The sequence below is a fragment of the Triticum dicoccoides genome, chromosome 6A, assembly GCF_002162155.2.
Source record: "Triticum dicoccoides isolate Atlit2015 ecotype Zavitan chromosome 6A, WEW_v2.0, whole genome shotgun sequence".
Classification (NCBI taxonomy): Eukaryota; Viridiplantae; Streptophyta; class Magnoliopsida; order Poales; family Poaceae; genus Triticum; species Triticum dicoccoides.
Genome location: NC_041390.1, coordinates 19342582 through 19350484, shown reverse-complemented (window position 1 = coordinate 19350484; position 7903 = coordinate 19342582).

The window sequence follows — 7903 nt, the reverse complement described above, 5'->3', positions numbered from 1 at the left end:
TGGATCTGCTACATTCAGGTCCGTATGTACTTTACAAATATCTATGTCTCCATCTTGAACATTTTCACGAATGGAGTTGAAGCGACGCTTGATGTGCCTAGTCTTCTTGTGAAACCTGGGCTCCTTGGCAAGTGCAATAGCTCCAGTGTTGTCACAGAAGAGTTTGATTGGCCCCGACGCATTGGGTATGACTCCAAGGTCGGTGATGAACTCCTTCACCAAAATTGCTTCATGTGCTGCCTCCGAGGCTGCCATGTACTCCGCTTCACATGTAGATCCCGCCATGACGCTCTGCTTGCAACTGCACCAGCTTACTGCCCCACCATTAAAAATATACACATATCCGGTTTGTGACTTTGAGTCATCCAGATCTGTGTCGAAGCTAGCGTCGACGTAACCCTTTACGACGAGCTCTTCGTCCCCTCCATAGACGAGAAACATTTCCTTAGTCCTTTTCAGGTACTTCAGGATATTCTTGACCGCTGTCCAGTGTTCCTTGCCGTGATTACTTTGGTACCTACCTACCAAACTTACAGCAAGGTTTACATCAAGTCTGGTACACAGCATGGCATACATAATAGAACCTATGGCTGAGGCATAGGGGATGACACTCATCTCTTCTATATCTTCTGCCGTGGTCGGACATTGAGCTGAGCTCAATTTTACACCTTGCAACACAGGCAAGAACCCCTTCTTAGACTGATCCATATTGAACTTCTTCAATATCTTATCAAGGTATGTGCTTTGTGAAAGACCTATGAGGCGTCTTGATCTGTCTCTATAGATCTTGATGCCTAATATATAAGCAGCTTCTCCAAGGTCCTTCATTGAAAAACTCTTATTCAAGTAGGCCTTAATGCTGTCAAAGAGTTCTATATCATTTCCCATCAAAAGTATGTCATCTACATATAATATGAGAAATGCTACAGAGCTCCCACTCACTTTCTTGTAAACGCAGGCTTCTCCATAAGTCTGCGTAAACCCAAACGCTTTGATCATCTCATCAAAGCGAATGTTCCAACTCCGAGATGCTTGCACCAGCCCATAAATCGAGCGTTGGAGCTTGCACACCTTGTTAGCATTATTAGGATCGACAAAACCTTCCGGCTGCATCATATACAATTCTTCCTTAAGGAAACCATTAAGGAATGCCGTTTTGACGTCCATTTGCCATATCTCATAATCATAGAATGCGGCAATTGCTAACATGATTCGGACGGACTTTAGCTTCGCTACCGGTGAGAAAGTTTCATCGTAGTCAACCCCTTGAACTTTTCGATAACCCTTAGTGACAAGCCGAGCTTTATAGATGGTCACATTACCATCCGCGTCTGTCTTCTTCTTAAAGATCCATTTATTTTCTATGGCTCACCGCTCAACGGGCAAGTCAGTCAAAGTCCATACTTCGTTTTCATACATGGATCCTATCTCGGATTTCATGGCTTCTAGCCATTTGTCGGAATCCGGGCCCGCCATCGCTTCATCATAGTTCGAAGGTTCACCGTTGTCTAACAACATGATTTCCAAGACACGGTTGCCGTACCACTCTGGTGCGGAATGTGTCCTTGTGGACCTACGAAGTTCAGTAGCAACTTGATCTGAAGTTTCATGATCATCATCATGAACTTCCTCTCTAGTCGGTGCAGGCACCTCAGGAACATTTTCTTGAGTTGCGCCATTTTCCGGTTCAAGAGGTAATACTTCATCAAGTTCTACTTTCCTCCCACTTACTTCTTTCGAGAGAAACTCTTTCTCTAGAAAGGACCCATTCTTGGCAACAAAGATCTTGCCTTCGGATCTGAGGTAGAAGGTATACCCAATAGTTTCTTTAGGGTATCCTATGAAGACGCATTTTTCCGATTTGGGTTCGAGCTTTTCAGGTTGAAGTTTATTGACATAAGCATCGCATCCCCAAACTTTTAGAAACGACAGCTTAGGTTTCTCCCCAAACCATAATTCATACGGTGTCGTCTCAACGGATTTCGACGGAGCCCTATTTAAAGTGAATGCGGCAGTCTCTAAAGCATAGCCCCAAAAAGATAGCGGTAAATCGGTAAGAGACATCATAGATCGCACCATATCTAATAGAGTGCGATTACGACGTTCAGAAACACCATTACACTGAGGTGTTCCAGGCGGCGTGAGTTGTGAAACTATTCCACATTTTCTTAAGTGTGTGCCAAATTTGTGACTCAAGTATTCTCCTCCATGATTTGATCGCAGGAACTTGATTTTCCTGTCACGTTGATTTTCAACCTCACTCTGAAATTCCTTGAACTTTTCAAAGGTCTCAGACTTGTGTTTCATTAAATAGATATACCCATATCTACTCAAGTCATCAGTGAGGGTGAGAACATAACGATAGCCACCGCGAGCCTCAACACTCATTGGACCGCACACATCAGTATGTGTGATTTCCAATAAGTTGGTTGCTCGCTCCATTGTTCCTGAGAACGGAGTCTTGGTCATTTTACCCATGAGGCATGGTTCGCACGTGTCAAATGATTCGTAATAAAGAGACTCTAAAAGTCCATCTGCATGGAGCTTCTTCATGCGTTTGACACCTATGTGACCAAGGCGGCAGTGCCACAAGTATGTGGGACTATCATTATCAATCTTACATCTTTTGGTATTCATACTATGAATATGTGTAGCATTACGCTCGAGATTCATTAATAATAAACCATTCACCATCGGAGCATGACCATAAAACATATCTCTCATATAAATAGAACAACCATTATTCTTGGATTTAAATGAGTAGCCATCTCATATTAAACGAGATCCTGATACAATGTTCATACTCAAACTTGGCACTAAATAACAATTATTGAGGTTGAAAACTAATCCCGTAGGTAAATGTAGAGGTAGCGTGCCGACGGCGATCACATCGACCTTGGAACCATTCCCGATGCGCATCGTCACCTCGTCCTTCGCCAGTCTCCGCTTATTCCGCAGCTCCTGCTTTGAGTTACAAATATGAGAAACTGCACCGGTATCAAATACCCAAGAGCTACTACGAGTACTGGTAAGGTACACATCAATTACATGTATATCACATATACCTTTCGTGATGCCGGCCTTCTTGTCTGCTAAGTATTTGGGGCAGTTCCACTTCCAGTGACCACTTCGCTTGCAATAAAAACACTCAGTCTCGGGCTTGGGTCCATTCTTTGGCTTCTTCCCGGCAGCTTGCTTGCCGGGCGTGGCAACTCCCTTGCCGTCCTTCCTGAAGTTTTTCTTACCCTTGCCGTTCTTGAACTTAGTGGTTTTATTCACCATCAACACTTGATGTTCCTTTTTTACTTCTACCTCTGCTGATTTCAGCATTGCATATACTTTAGGAATGGTCTTTTCCATCCCCTGCATATTGAAGTTCATCACAAAGCTCTTGTAGCTTGGTGGAAGCGACTGAAGGATTCTGTCAATGACCGCGTCATCCAGGAGATTAACTCCCAGCTGAGTCAAGCGGTTATACAACCCAGACATAGTGAGTATGTGCTCACTGACAGAACTGTTTTCCTCCATCTTACAGCTGAAGAACTTGTCGGAGACTTGATATCTCTTGACCCGGGCATGAGCTTGGAAAACCATTTTCAGCTCTTCGAACATCTCATATGCTCCGTGTCTCAAAATGTTTTTGGAGCCCCGGCTCTAAGCTGTAAAGCATGCCGCACTAAACGAGGGAGTAGTCATCGGTACATGCCTACCAAGCGTTCATAACGTCTTGTTCTGCAGGGAGAACAGGTGCGTCACCTAGCGGTGCTTGTAGGACATAATCTTTCTTGGCAGCTATGAGGATGATCCTCAGGTTCCGGACCCAGTCCGTGTAGTTGCTGCCATCGTCTTTCAACTTGGTTTTCTCTAGGAACGTGTTGAAGTTGAGGACTACGTTGGCCATTTGATCTACAAGACATATTGTAAATATTTTAGACTAAGTTCATGATAATTAAGTTCATCTAATCAAATTATTCAATGAACTCCCACTCAGATAGACATCCCTCCAGTCATCTAAGTATAACATGATCCGAGTTTACTAGGCCGTGTCTGATCATCACTTGAGACGGGCTAGTCAACATCGGTGAACATCTTCATGTTGATCGTATCTTCTATACGACTCATGCTCGACCTTTCGGTCTTCTGTGTTCCGAGGCCATGTCTGTACATGCTAGGCTCGTCAAGTCAACCTAAGTGTTTGCATGTGTAAATCTGTCTTACACCCGTTGTATGTGAACGTTAGAATCTATCACACCCGATCATCACGTGGTGCTTCGAAACAACAAACTGTCGCAACGGTGCACAGTTAGGGGGAACACTTTCTTGAAATTATTATGAGGGATCATCTTATTTACTACCGTCGTTCTAAGTAAACAAGATGCAAAAACATGATAAACATCACATGCAATCAAATAATAATAGTGACATGATATGGCCAATATCACATAGCTCCTTTGATCTCCATCTTGGGGCTCCATGATCATCTTGTCACCGGCATGACACCATGATCTCCATCATCGTGTCTCCATGAAGTTGCTCGCCAACTATTACTTCTACTACTATGGCTAACGCGTTTAGCAATAAAGTAAAGTAATTTACATGGCGTTTCTCAATGACACGCAGGTCATAAAAAAAGACAACTCATATGGCTCCTGCCGGTTGTCATACTCATCGACATGCAAGTCGTGATTCCTATTACAATAGCATGAACATCTCATACATCACATATATATCATTCATCATTCATCACAACTTTGGCCATATCAACACTTGCTGCAAAAACAAGTTAGACGTCCTCTAATTGTTGTTGCAAGTTTTACGTGGCTGCAATAGGGTTCTAGCAAGAACATTTTCTTACCTACGTGAAAGCCACAACGTGATTTGTCAACTTCTATTTACCCTTCATAAGGACTCTTTTCATCGAATCCGCTCCAACTAAAGTGGGAGAGACAGACACCCGCCAGCCACCTTATGCAACTAGTGCATGTTAGTCGGTGGAACCGGTCTCACGTAAGCGTACGTGTAAGGTTGGTCCGGGCCGCTTCATCCCACAATACCGTTGAAGCAAAATAAGACTAGTAGAGGCAAGGAAGTTGACAACATCTACGCCCACAACAAATTGTGTTCTACTCGTGCAAAGAGAACTACGCATAGACCTAGCTCATGATGCCACTGTTGAGAAACGTTGTAGAAAACAAAAATTTTCCTACGGTTTCACCAAGATCCATCTATGAGTTCATCTAGCAACGAGTGATTGGATGCATCTACTTACCTTGTAGATTGCGAGCGGAAGCGTTCAAAGAACGGGGATGAGGGAGTCGTACTCGACGTGATCCAAATCACCGGAGATCCTAGCGCCGAACGGACGGCACCTCCGCGTTCAACACACGTACGGTCAGCGTAACGTCTCCTCCTTCTTGATCCAGCAAGGGGGAAGGAGAGGTTGAGGAAGATGGCTCCAGTAGCAGCACGACGGCGTGGTGGTGGTGGAGCTGCAGTACTCCGGCAGGGCTTCGCCAAGCTCTATGGAGGAGGAGGAGGTATTGGAGAGGGAGAGGGAGGCGCCAGGGCATGGGTGTGAGGCCCTTCCTCCCCCCACTATATATAGGGGGCCTAGGGGGGGCGCCGGCCCTAGGAGATGCAATCTCCTAGGGGGGCGGCGGCCAAGGGGTGGGGGGCTTGCCCCCCAAGCAAGGGGGCGCCCCCCTTTAGGGTTTCCCCACCCTAGGCGCATGGGCCCTAGGGGGAAGTGGCGCCCCAGCCCACTTTGGGCTGGATCCCTTCCCACTTCAGACCATGGGGCCCTCCGGGATAGGTGGCCCCACCCGGTGGACCCCCGGTACCCTTCCGGTGGTCCCGGTACAATACCGGTGACCCCGAAACTTGTCCCGGTGGCCGAAATAGCACTTCCTATATATAATTCTTTACCTCCGGACCATTCCGAAACTCCTCGTGACGTCCAGGATCTCATCCGGGACTCCGAACAACATTCGGGTTACTGCATATACATATCCCTACAACCCTAGCGTCATCGAACCTTAAGTGTGTAGACCCTACGGGTTCGGGAGACATGTAGACATGACCGAGATTGCTCTCCGGTCAATAACCAACATCGGGATCTGGATACCCATGTTGGATCCCACATGCTCCTCGATGATCTCATCGGATGAACCACGATGTCGAGGATTCAAGCAACCCCGTATACAATTCCCTTTGTCAATCGGTATGTTACTTGCCCGAGATTTGATCATCGGTATCCCAATACCTCGTTCAATCTCGTTACTGGCAAGTCACTTTACTCGTACCGTAATGCATGATCCCGTGACCAGACACTTGGTCACTTTGAGCTCGTAATGATGATGCATTACCGAGTGGGCCTAGTGATACATCTCCGTCATACGGAGTGACAAATCCCAGTCTTGATCCGTGTCAACCCAACAGACACTTTCGGAGATACCCGTAGTATACCTTTATAGTCACCCAGTTACGTTGTGACGTTTGGTATACCCGAAGTACTCCTACGGTATCCGGGACTTACACGATCTCTTGGTCTAAGGAAAAGATACTTGACATTGGAAAACTCTAGCAAACGAACTATACGATCTTGTGCTATGTTTAGGATTGGGTCTTGTCCATCACATCATTCTCCTAATGATGTGATCTCGTTATCAATGACATCCAATGTCCATAGTCAGGAAACCATGACTATCTGTTGATCAACGAGCTAGTCAACTAGAGGCTTACAAGGACATGTTGGTGTCTATTATTCACACATGTATTACGATTTCCGGATAACACAATTATAGCATGAATAAAAGGCAATTATCATGAACAAGGAAATATAATAATAATGCTTTTATTATTGCCTCTAGGGCCTATTTCCAACAATAACGAGGGATACTGAAGCGCCAGCGGCGCTTCCCCCAGCCAAGTATCCTCCCAGAAGCGAGTACTATTACCATCACCAACAATAAACCTTGTTCTATTAAAGAAAGTAGCTTTGACTCTCATTAGCCCTTTCCAGAACGGCGAGTCAGTCGGCCTGACTGTCACCTGCGACAAAGTCTTTGAGTGCAGATACTTATTACGCAGAATCTGCGCCCAAGTTGCATCCGTCTCAGCTGCTAACTTATAAAGCCACTTACTGAGGAGGCATCTGTTCTTAACCTCAAGATTCTCAACACCCAGACCCCCTTGGTCTTTCGGTCGGCAGATGGCGTCCCATTTGGCTAAACGGTACTTCCTCTTAAGTTCATCACTCTGCCAGAAGAAACGGGACCGATAGAAGTCCAGTCTTTTCCTGACTCCAACTGGAGCTTCAAAAAAGGACAAAAGGAACATAGGCAGACTCGTGAGCACCGAATTAATGAGAATCAGTCGGCCTCCATACGACATGAGTTTGCCCTTCCAGCAGCTTAGTTTATTCTCAAACCGATCCTCAATACATTTCCATTCGCTGTTTGTCAGCTTACGATGCTAAATGGGGATACCCAGGTAAGTGAACGGAAGTGCTCCCACTTTGCAACCAAACAATTGCTTATAAGCATCTTGTTCCTCTTTGGCTCTCCCAAAACAGAACAACTCACTCTTATGGAAGTTAATCTTCAGGCCAGTCAATTGCTCGAAAAGGCACAACACCAGCTTCATATTTCTTGCTTTTGCCAAGTCATGCTCCATAAAGATAATTGTATCATCAGCGTACTGCAGGATGGACACGCCACCATCAACAAGATGCGGCACCAAGCCACCTACTTGACCGGCCTCCTTTGCCCTACCTATCAGGATTGCCAACATTTCTTCGACAATATGTAAGAGAGTGGGAGACATTGGATCACCTTGTCTCAGGCCCTTGTGTGTCTGGAAATAATGGCCTATATCGTCGTTCACTTTAATTCCAACACTCCCT